At 33.8% G+C, this 13,001-nt stretch overlaps 1 long non-coding RNA gene across 2 annotated transcripts in view; it reads left to right on the top strand.

Moving 5' to 3' along the window:
* Nucleotides 1-13,001, top strand: part of LOC126950763 (uncharacterized) — a 268,517-nt gene that overhangs the window by 47,049 nt on the left and 208,467 nt on the right. The window lies entirely within an intron of this gene.

Here is a 13,001-nt window from a genome sequence, read left to right as displayed (position 1 = left end):
GTCAGAATAGAGAAAGAGAAATTATTGAAACAACTGATGAAAATTTAAGTTTATATATGGGATGGTTGTATGTAATAAAATGCTAACAATTGGTCATCTGAGAGAGTGGTTTAAAATTTTCTTGTAACTTTTGTGTACATTTTAAATTATTTCAAAGTATGAATTATTTTAAAAAATTAAACTTCCAAAGAATAAAAAAGCATTATGAAATAAAAAGAGTAATAATAAATAGTCTAATGGCAAAACCTACCATAATAATTTTATTTTCAATCAAGTCAACCTTAAAATTAAAAAATACATAGGATAATGATGGTATCTTTGTTTTTATTGGTCAGATCACAGTGAATATAACACTTACTGAACAGAAATGCAAAAGGTAATAATCCATTTTGGATATTTAAAAAGCAGGTCTTGATATAATTGTATTTTTTAGAAAGATTCTATGTTTCCTATTTTATGGGCACGTACAATCAAGGCAGTGCATGGCACAAAATATTTTTTCTATTTTAATATTGTTTGCACAGCTGCCCAGTACTTTAGAAAAAAATCAGATCAGGCATATTTTGAAGTAATTCACGGTGTTTGGGAGTGAAGTAGAATGTAGAACAGCTACAGAGTTGACATCTTCAGTGCTGTTTGCAGCCTGGATATACCCTCACAAGCTCTCTTGTCCCAAAAGACATCCAAAGCAGGCCTGGATGTGGCTTCTGAACATTTGATGTTTTCTCATATCACCTTCTAAATTCAGCCTCCTTATTAGAGGAAGACAAGCCTATCAGAACAGATGTTCAGCTGAGTGGAAAGAACAGACTACAGATTGAATCAATAAATCATTAAATGGATACTTTGAGAAAACAAATTACTTTTCTTATATTACCCAGATTTTGACAAAATAATATGCCTTTTTCATATCATTTTTATGAAGATTTTTCTCTCACACAAACACGAATGAATATAACAGGATCTTTGTTTCTGCTGAATTCAGACAAAAATTGCGCATTTTCAACCAAATTTCCTGAAAGAAATGTGAAAACATTTAGGCAACAGGAGTTGCCTGACTTTGATGCCTCCCTCTTTTGTGAAATGTTTTATTATTGCGTCCATCCATCAGGGCCATAGATTTTATTGGATTTAGCTACCTAACATCTGCACTTCATTTCATTTTGGTAATTAATTAATTAATTTTTAAATTGATAAAAATTCTATATATTTAACAGATACAACATGTTTTGAAATATGCATACACTGTGGAATCCCTAAATCAAACTAATTAACGTATTTTCTCACATAGCCTTTTGTGGGAACATACCATTTTGTGGGAACACTTAAAATCTATTCTTTTTGCAGTTTTCAAGAATATATTGTTATTAGCTATAATTCACTACATATTATCTCTTGAATTTATTTCTCTTGCCTAACCCCAATTTTTTATTATTTGATTAACATCCTTCTAACACCATTCTCCCGCCCACCCCCAACGCTTGGTAACTACCATTCTGCTTTCTGCTTCTGAGTTCCGCGTTTTGAGATTCTTCATGTAAGTGAGTTTATGTGTAGTATTTTTCTTTCTTTTAGGCAGTTTAAATCCTCATTTGCCATAAAGCCTTGCAAGAGCACTCCTTCAAAAAGTAGTCTCTCCTCTTCAGGTAGTGTGGCATGATTTCCAAAAGTTTGCTCCATTGCACGTTCTGATCCTTGAAATGATGTATTTCCTATAAATTATATTTTCAATTACGTTTGGAAAGTACTAAATACTACAACTCCTCTTGTAGAGATTGAAAAGGCAGATTCACTATTAAAAGTTCTGAAATTTCCAGAATTAATAAATCAAATTAGCTTGGTTTAATCTAGGTTTTTCTAAGGTAGTTGGTGATGGAAGCTTTCCCCATTATCTAAGATTTATTCACATCCTCCTGAATTATTTTTCAGGTATCTCAATTTGAAAAATGCTATATTATGAAAAGTAGATAAAATATATTAGTGATTAAATTTTACTATTTTAAGATGTGTTCATTTTTTGCAGTCAAATTGGTTGTTTTCTTATTTTCCTTTTTGCATATTTATGACTGCTCTGACCATCGTGTTCTTTCTTGGTTCTCCCAAAATACCTAACTGCATCATGGTAGGCTTTCAGTCTTTTTGATTTAGCAAAATTATTTTTATAAAAATATGAATTAAACAAATATAAAAAAAAGTCTTGATGAAAAGACATTAATTGTCTGAAAAGACGTAAAAATGGCATAAAGAATAATGTAGGTATATACATACCACAGAGCTTAAAAAATAAAACTTGAAAATAAAAGTTGAAGATCCTTGTATATCCCTTCCTGGTGGCATTTCATGCTATTTAGAGGAACTCACCATCCTGAGGTTATTCTTTCTCGTTTTTAAAGCTTTTCTAATAGTTTATTACAAGCCCTGTATCCTTAAGCAGTAATGTCGATTTATTTTATAATTTATAAGTGGTTCTGCTGTATGTGTTTTTATTTTCTTATAAATATATTTGTGATATTTAGCCTTACTAAAAATAGCCTCAAGGATTTATACATTTAATGCTGCATAGAATCATGTTATTTGAGCACATTTATTATTATTATTATTATTATATGCATTACAATTTGCTGGTGCTTGAAACAATACTTCTGTGAATATTCTCAAATATAGCTCCGTTAATGCCGTTGGATGTATTCCATTATACTTGGTGGTAAAAGCAATTTCTGCACCATAATATATGAATATTTTTACTTTCATTGTGTCCCAGCTCCTATTACTGGGTAACAACTAACCCCCTAAACGTTGTAGTGAAAAAGAACCGCGATTTGATTTCGCTGACAGAACTATGAATGTCTGGGATAGTGGAGAAGGCTGAGGTGGCTTAAATTCTGATATATCAGAATCCTTTAGCTTGTGGACTCACATCCGCTAGTCCAGGAATTAAAAGAAAAAAAAAAAACTACACACACTGTAAAATCAGCCTGTGGCCTGATGGTATATGGCCCCTGAAATAGAAATCATTTTTACATTCATAAAGAGTTATTTTTAAAAAGAAAAAAAAAGGAAGTAATAGAAGTCTTTATGTGGTCCTCAAAACCTATATTATTTATACTATGTGGCCTGTTACAGATAAACAAAAACTAAAGCTTTGCTAAGGAATATTTTGGATATGGCATGTAATGAATTTTTTTAAAAAACACATTAGTACAAACTCTGCCTTTACTGATAAATGTACTACAATTGTATTTATTGTGTTAATTAAAAGGTTCAGGGTTTTTTTTCCTACCATCATGTGTACTACTTTCTATTCATTATTTTTCCCTTTTACACATTTATATTTTTACAATTTATTTTTGAAATAAAATGTACACTGTGAAAAAAAATCTTCAACATCTTATTTTAAGGATCATAGCAAAGCTTTTAGTGTAACTTTAAAATAATCTATAACTTAATCTACTATTTTGAGTGAGACCCGATCTCACTTATACAGGGAACATATATATATGTATATATATGTTCTATATATAGAGTGCTATATAATTATGTTCCAGTGCTATTTCAATATAAACTAACTTAACTCCTGCCATAAGCTCTGCCCCATTAGCCAAATGCATTTTTAATATTTTTCATTTGATATAATTCCTAGGTACTTGCTTAGTGATACGATTCCATAATGCTTTGACCTAAAGCATCACCTACATTTCAGAATTATCTGAATTCTTAATCTCTTTTCCCCCAACTGATCACCTTGTGCAAAGATGCACAAGAACGTGGCTGAAGGCAGTTTATATGCAGGATAAGTAATGCAGAGAGTGAGGCAATTATCGCAGTTGGTTATCTATAGTGATTAAATTCACCTTCGAGTTGCTCTCTTCTCCAAATCATATGACAAACACACAGGTAAAGGATTCAGTTAAAATTGTAATTCCTTCCATTCACCAGGTGACACGTGTCTTCTTTCATGGAAACAGAACTCCTCTGGATGATTATGATTTGGCATTCACATAGAAAAGTGGCTCTCAAAGTTTAGTGCCTATCAAAATCACCCGAAGAGCCTCTTAAAAAATGAGAGTGCTGAGTTCAAAAATAGAGTGCTGAGTCCTACTTCCAGAATTCCTGATTCATTGGGTCTGTAAGGGGCCAAGCATTTGTGTTTCTAGCAGGTTTCCGGGTAATGGTAAAGATGCTATTCTGGGCATCACTTTAAGAACCGTTAATCAACACTACTATTAAAGAATTGATCCTGTTGCAACACCCAGAATAATAAGGAATATTAAACATCCCCCCATTTTCAGAGCAAATCTAGCCTAATATATCAATTAGGGCTTACTCATTCTTCTTGCCGGCTTCTAGTAATTTACCAGCTCTGTCTGTTAAGTATAAATTAAGCTGCTGACCTAAGTTCTTACTGTATTCCCTCAATTGTGTATGAGAAATAAAATAATGAAATCATCACGTGACCAGAGATTAATCCTTACAATATTTTCAGAATGCTAAATCATATTATAAGTATCTCCATTAAAGAAATTAGTACAAATTAAAGGAGATCAAGAAACTCTGTGGGACAGATTTTATGAATCAATTAGGTAGACTGATTATCAAATTAATACTTCCAGTTCTTGAAAGAAATAATTAAACACCATAGCCTATCTGCTTAAGAAGTAGTAGTTGGATCATAAATAGGTAGAAGCATGTTTATATATGTAGGGTAAGGTTGAGAGAGAAGCCCAGTAAAGATGATGCATTTCATGAGGTATCAGAAAACATCCATGATTTCATTAATTCTAGAACTGCTTAGATTTCTTGCATTTTTGAGGTTGCTACATAAAATACGGAACACCCAGTTAAATTTGACTTTCAAATGAACAATGGATATTTTTTAGCACAGGGATGTCCTAAATATTGCATGGGAATTACATTACTATAATTTTTTTATTATTTTTCTCAGCATTAAATTTAACTAAGGTTTTCATTTGCTAAATCTGGCATTTCATTTGCTAAATCCAGGCATGTTCAATTGCCAGAGTAGGAATATGAAGGAAAATTAATAAAAAAGGTTATGAAGGGCTCTTCCCTCTCTGCCTTTGGAGGTTAGCCTATGGACAACAAAAATATAGCCAATGGGTGAATGATCAGGATATAGAACAACAGGTCAAGAGTGAAGTTGGAATTGCAGATAAAGATTTCAGTTGCTCCCACCAACATAGTAATTTAAGCTATTTGGCACCCTATTCTTCTTGTGTGTGTTGAGGGTGCTGTAACAAACATACCATAGACTGGATAGCTAAACAACGAGCGTCTATTTCTCATAGTTCTAGAGGCTGAGAAGTCCAATATCACGGTGCCAGCAGATCCAGTGTCTGGTGAGAGCCCTCCTTCTGGTTGCACGTGGCTGTCTTCTTGCTGCATCCTTCCATGGTAGAGAGGGGAGAGCAAGAGCAAACAATTGTGTCTCTTCTTACAGGGGCACCAATCTCATTAATGAGGGTTCCATCCTCATAGCCCAATTACGTCTCAAAGGCAACACCTCCCAAAATCATCACATTGGGGTTTATGATTTCAACATTTGATTTTTGGGGAGTGATGCAAACATTCAGCCCATAGAACTTTTCCTATTTCTGTTCTTATCAGGCATTATGGCAAGTTGTAGATTTGTAAATCCCCTGTTAATAAAGAGATGTACCTAACCGAATTCTCACACCTGTGCCTTGGTTTGTTATTTCAAAACACTAAAATTTTTTTTGCATTACTTAGTGGTAGATATGTTTCAATCAAAGATACATAAGAAAAAGAATAAGAGTCAACTGTTTTATTTTTAAAGGTGGGGGAGGCATTTTATTTTATTTTTTAAACTTTCCTAACCCACAAATTCTCCTATTACATTTCTTATGAAAACAAGACTAGAAGAGACTAAAGTGAAGACACCGAGCCTCCTCACTGGCTGACATTTATTGCTGAGAAAAGTTTAAGCAGCTTCATATCTTCCACATCTCCCATAACTTCTATTTTGGCATAATGCTAAAAGAGTATTCTACATATTTAAATATAATGAAGACTATAGTATATTCAAAAGTTGGATTACATTGACTGGTCAATTCAAACAACCGTTAATGGTTGTCAATGTAATCCAACTTTTGAATATACTATAGCCTTCATTATATTACATTAAATGCAATAAATGCAGCTTAAACTTCCTCAGCGGTTTAAGCAGCTAGAGCTACACTACTGTACTGTTATAATAGACTAACGCAATGCTCCATTGTTTTTGTTCATTCTGAGTCTGCAAATTTAGTTCTTTCAATTCATTCTTTTTTAAATTTAATTTAATTTTATTTTTACTTATTTTGTATTATACTTTAAGTTCTGGGGTACATGTGCAGAATGTGCAGGTTTATTATGTAGGTATACACATGCCATGGTGGTTTGTGGCACGCATCAACCCATCATCTACATTAGGTATTCCTCCTAATGCTATCCCTCCCCTAACCCTCCACCCCCTGACAAGCCCTGGTGTTGATGTTCCCCTCCCTGTGTCCATGTGTTCTAATTGTTCAACTCCCACTTACAGATGAGAACATGTGGTGGTTGGTTTTCTGTTCTTGTGTTGGTTTGCTGAGAATGATGGTTTCCAGCTTCATCCATATCCCTGCAAAGGACATGAACTCATTTTTTAATGGCTGCATAGTATTCCATGGTATATATGTGCCACATTTTCTTTATGCAGTCTATCATTGATGGCCATTTGGGTTGGTTCCAAGTCTTTGCTATTGTGAACAGTGCTGCAATAAACATGTGTGCATGTGTCTTTATTGTAGAATTATTTACTTTAATTTGAGATAGAGTCTTGCTCTGCTGCCCAGGCTGGAGTGCAGTGGCACGATCTCAGCTCACTGCAACCTTCGCTTCCCAGGTTCAAGTAATTCTCCTGCCTCAGCCTTCCAAATAGCTAAGATTACAGGTGCCCACGACCACAGTCAGCTAATTTTTTGTATTTTTGATAGAGACAGGACTTCACCATGTTGGCCAGGCTGGTCTCAAACTCCCAACCTCAGGTGATCCACCCACCTCGGCCTCCATAAGTTTTATGATTACAGGCATGAGCCACTGCGCTGGGCCTCAATTCACTCTCTTAACCAGAAAAATCAGTCAAATAGTAGATTACTCCACAATTAAATTATAATTAAAATAATCTGACAAACTTAATCATCAACGTTCTTTTATTTCTTAATATATATATTTTAAATTTCCTAACTAAAATGCGTTGATTTAGTAATTTTTAAAGTGTTCTTAGTATTCATATTTTGTACAAGTGCATGGCACATACATAAATTTAAGAAATATTAAACTTAATAAGATAACAAGAATTTCAAGTACTTTTTATGTTTCAAACTCTACTTTTTTATTTAGTATTTTAAGTTGTTTACTGTTTTTAAAGGATAATGAGCATGCAGTATAAAATGCTTACATATTATTTATGTAACTCTGGAATTGGTTATTTTGATGACAGTGCTAAATTCTTAGGCCTCTGTTTTTTTTTTTTTTAATTACTACTGATAGCACTGTTAGATTTTCTACTCTCAATTTTATAAAAGTGGAAAAAAATAACATTCATTTATATTTTAGGTAAACATTTGAAAATCTATAATTTTAACTTATTTTCCATAACCTAAATGTGACTGTATGCTTTGAATATGTATAAACAGTGAATATTTATTTTAATAAATACTGCTTTGCAGTCTATGTAAACCATGCAGAAGCAAATTTATTTGGGATTGATTACAGATTTAATAGCTCATCTCATGGGGACATAAGATCAAATTAAAGTATTAATAATATTCTGACACAATCTATTTGATACTCCAGGCAAAAATATTACGATGGATCACAATGCAGGAAAACATGGTATTGGTTATTCTAGGTAAATAAAGGGTAGGAAATTTATTATACTTTTTTATTTTGACCCCATGAGGTAAGATTTGGTCTTAAATGCTAAATGATCATAGTATGAACCCAACAGCTTAGAATTTCTGAGCCAACGTAAAATTGCTTTAGTGACGTTTAGTAAACAAATATTTTTGGATGTTTCTTTTTAACCAGGCAGTATGCTGGGCATGGGGAATATGAAGATGACAGAAGCACACACAATCCCAGTTTATTAGTTCATGTTTGCTATTTGTTTTATATGTTATGAAAGAAAACAAACGAATAGAAAATTCAAATAAACAGAAAACAAATAGTGGATAATGTGGACATGTTTACTTTAGAAAGGTGACTGGAAGTGGCCTTTCTGTGGAGGCATTATTGAATTTAAAAATCGAGAAGAATGGCCAGACGCAGTGGCTCACACCTGTAATCCCAGCAGTTTGGGAGGCCAAGGCAGGTGGATCACATGAGGTCAGGAGTTCGAGACCAATCTGGCCAACATGACGAAACCCCATCTCTACTAAAACTACAAAAATTATCTGGGTGTGGTGGCGAGCACCTGTAATCCCAGCTACTTGGGAGGCCGAGGCAGGAGAATTGCTTAAACCTAGGAAATGGAAGTTTCAGTGAGCGGAGATGGTACCATTGCACGCCAGCCCTGGGGGCAAGAGCAAAACTCCATCTGGAAAAAAAAAAAAAAGTTCAAGAAGATGGTCATAGGAACCACAGGGGGAAGAGCAGCCCAGAAAAGTATGATAGCCCTTGGCTAATGTGAAGAAATTAAGAGAAGTTCAGTTTAGCTTCAGAGTAGATCACATTGGATTATATTGAAGACAGACGTGAATTTATATTTTATTTCAAGTAATAAGCAAACAGCCCTTCATAAACATAAAAGATAAATTGTGCAATTTATATTTTTGAAAAGTCATTCAGTTTGCTGTGTTGATATTGGGGAGTTACATAAAAGGTGGGAAGATCCTTTCCATGGCTGTCACAGTAAGATAAGAGAGCTGATGGTGGCTTTCACTAGGGGAAGGGAGATGAAATTTGTAAGGAGTCAGGGAGAACAACTGTGATAGTAATAGTGATTGTAATATATAGTGGCCGAGGCTATTTACAAGAGGAATTATAATGTTGCATAATGGAATCTAGGTTAGACAAAAGAAAAAAAGGGATGTTAGAAGATACTAAATCATGAAAATAGAATGAGAATAATGTCCTAAAACTTACAATGAAATTAAATAATTGAGATACTGGGATTTTAAAGCAAGTATTACGGGAGACAGGAGGTTGTAGTTGGGAAACAAACTTCTAGAAATAAAATTTCAAGGTAGCCTAAAATCTGAAGATACATCTCGCAGGTGGCTGTATTAGTCCATTTGAGCTGCTGTAACAAAATGCCTTAGACTGGGTCATTTGTAAACAGCAGAAATGTATTGTTCACATTCTGGTGGCTGGAAAGTATAAGATCAAGTTGCCAGCAGACACAGTGTCTGTTGAGGGCTTGCGCTCTCCTTCGCAGCTGGCACCGTCTTGCTGCATCCTCACATGGTGGAAGGGACAAACAGGGTTGCTCAAGCATCTTTTACAAGACCATTAATTCCGGTCATGCCCTCACCACCTCCTAAAGCCTCCACCTCTTAACCCAATCACAATGGCTGTTACATTTGAAAATAAGAATTTGTAGGGCACACCAACTTTCAAACCTTAATGGTGTCCATGGCAGTGGATAGATAGGTAACTTGGAGGGGAAGGAAAGATAAATGATAAGACAGACTGAGGCAGTAGAGTGTTAGATAGTCAAGCTCTGCAGAGGTGGAATTCAAAGTGATTAATGACAGGCATTCAGGGAAAGGAGAACAAAGTCTTCAGTGAATTAGATGAAGTTAATAGAAGTTAAAAAATAAGAGTCTAGACTTTTAAATATAATTGTTGAGCTTTAAAAGCAATCTAGAAGTTGAAGCTATAAACAAAGCTACAATTATTCATTAAAGTACTATAAAACTAAGCAATCTTCTCATCTCAGATGTAGAGATAATTACATTTGATTTGAGATTACATAAATTGAATTTCAACCTTAGCATGATAAAGCCCTTTGAGAGTCTTAGAAGGAAGCTGCTGAATATATACAACTTATTACCATTAGTAGAAAAGCAAACTTAACCCTGAAATCTGTACTTGGAATGCATTTTATTTTTCTAATTTTTTATTTTAAGAGCAGCTGTAGTACAAAACACAATTCCGTTTAAATAGATACATAGTATAGTATTTAATATGACTTCAGATTTGCTTATTGTGCTTTATTATCTAAGTAAAAGAAAAAAAATGTCTTCCTTCACAAAGCAATAGATTTATTGTGCAAAGGCAAAGACCGCTTCAGTTTGAATTTCTTGCCAAACCAGATAATTAAAACATACAAACAAATGCTGATTTTTTTCATAGAATATAAATACTGATATAAGGAGACATACATTATTGGAAAGGCAATTATACACCAAGAGTTTGTCCAAAAGAGAATTTGCCATCTGGCGTTTCTAATCTGATGTATGACTAATCTGAGATTGAATTTATCACAGAAAAACCTGTAATCATAAGACCTTTGGAAAGTTCATATTATGCATGATCAGAAAGCATTAGCATCACCTGTGAATCAGGAATGCTTCTGCTCTAAGGAAAAGTCTCTTGATTCAAAACTTTTTCAATTTTTATTACCCCGGTTTTTTCTTCCCACAGTTTCCATCTGTCTGGCACAAGAAATCTTTGGCTTAAAAAACAAATAGCAGGATGAGAAAATCTTAGAGTACAAACTCTATACACAATGCATAAATAAAGTTCAATATATTTAAAATATTTTTTATTTTCTTTGAATTCCCTCCTAAATACTGGCTATATTTCTTTGGGTTCCTTCCTAAATGTGAGTATCAGCTAACATTATAAGACAAAACATGTAATTAAAAATTTGGTGTCATTGCTAATTATCCATTCCTGGAATTCTAGGCTGAAAGACAGTGCTTAGTTTTAATGTTCGAGTAAGGTGTTTCTAAAAAACATGCATCTGGAACAGTGATTTCTAAAGTCCAGGGTTATTTCCACAGACTTATATTCTTACCAGAGAAGTTTAGTCATTTACTGACATGGTAAATCATTTAGCTCTGAATTTTTGTTTCCTCTTCTCTGTGGAGGTAGATGACGTTAGATGAAGCAAAAGATGATTTTTCTACCACTCTTTATTCTTTGGATTCCAGTGATGTAACTTAACTCCAAAACTTAAAAAAGAAAACGAAGTCCACTGTACAAATGTGCAACAGAAATAGGAAGGCTTTGGTTGAAAATTTGAGTAAAATAAAATTGACATCATATAATTCTAACAGTGCTATCGAAGCCATGCATCTGATAGCATTGCTGCTTTAATTCATAATTTATAAGAATGAGGAAGAGCTGGCTAACATGTCTGCATCTGTCAACCTTAATGTGTTATGATTACTAAAAATCTGTTATTAAGTGAAGAACTGCTAGTCGTCTTTTGTGTTTAGCAGACAGATCTTAAAAAAATGAGCCTAGGAAAGAGAAGGAATGCCATAGCGTTAAGAGCTCATCCTCTGAGTTAGATAAACTATGTGTTCATTCTGTCTTGCCCACTTTTAGGGGTGGGAAATCCGCTCCCCCAATCCTCATATTTGTTTATAAAATATTATTAAATGAATAGAGTTTTGATAATTAAGTACATGTTATATAATGAAGTTTGTTATATAATGAAGTATGAAGTAATGATCTTCATATAGTTGACCTCAGTATATTATGTGTACATACACATAATACATGTATGCGTATGTGTATATATGTGTATACTTGTAAATGATTACTAGATATTCAAAATAGATTTTGCTCAGAGAATTTACATCACAAATATTATTCTACTCTGTAGCTTCTTCCATTAAAAAGGCATGTGCAAAATTCAAGTTCATAAAACCATTTCTTATGTAGCAGGAAAATCACCATCTCCACTATATTTTAAGGTTTTTAGAAAAATCAGTTGACATTAAGATGATGTATTAGTCTGTTTTTACACTACTATAAAGAGCTGCCTGAAACTGGGTAATTTATAGAGAAAAAATGTTTAATTAACTCACAGTTTCACACGGCTGGGGAGGCCTCAGGAAACTTACAATCATGGCAGAAGGTGAAGCAGGCACATCATACAAAGTGGCAAGTGAGAGAGAGACAGACAGGCAGGCAGGCAGACAGACAGACAGACAGAGGAAACCACCACTTATAAAACCATCAGATCTCATGAGAACTCACTATCACAAGAATAGCATGGGGGGAAACCGCCTCCATGATCCAAACACCCCGCACAGGTCCTTCCCGAGACAGACAGGTGGAGACTACAATTTAGATGGAAATTCAAGATGAGATTTGGGTGCGGACACACCAACCCATATCAGATGGTAAAAGAGATTTAATTTGCCATGTAAATACATCACAAATGTAATCTTCTACCTTTTTGTGTCTACTTTGCTGCATGTCATTCACTCTATACATTTATCTATCCCTTGGTCACTGCAAAATATAGAAGTGCCTACTAAACCACATTAAATTACTCTCAGTGTGATTTTTTAAATGTGCTCTAATACTGCTTTAATCAGACTGTCTCAATAACCATAGCAGCTCATTGTACAGCTGTTAGATAAAAAGAGTTTTACTCAATTGCCTCGAAGTTTACTTGATTTTGGAACTTTGCATGTCGGAGTCACTGATAATGTTCTAGAAATGGTTTCTGCAAATTTGCAGATTAACAGACCATTTCTATGAGTTACTTATGTTTGAGTTCTCTAAATCTAATTTAAATAAGTAGCCGTTTTCCTCAAGGAGCAATTTTATAAAGAAGCAACTATTAATGGGGATCTGTATATGGATTGTTTAATGTGACTATGAAGTTTTAAATTTTTTTCTTAGAGAACAGAAACACCAAATCTTAACAATAAACCAAATAAACTTCTCAAATGCTTAAATTAGAAAATAAAATTAGATAAGCATAATAAAATTAGAAAAACATATTTTTATCTTGAAGAGAAATTATTTCT

This window comes from Macaca thibetana, chromosome 3 (genome assembly GCF_024542745.1).
Source record: "Macaca thibetana thibetana isolate TM-01 chromosome 3, ASM2454274v1, whole genome shotgun sequence".
Taxonomy (NCBI): domain Eukaryota; kingdom Metazoa; phylum Chordata; class Mammalia; order Primates; family Cercopithecidae; genus Macaca; species Macaca thibetana.
This window is presented reverse-complemented; position numbering and strand designations above follow the sequence as displayed.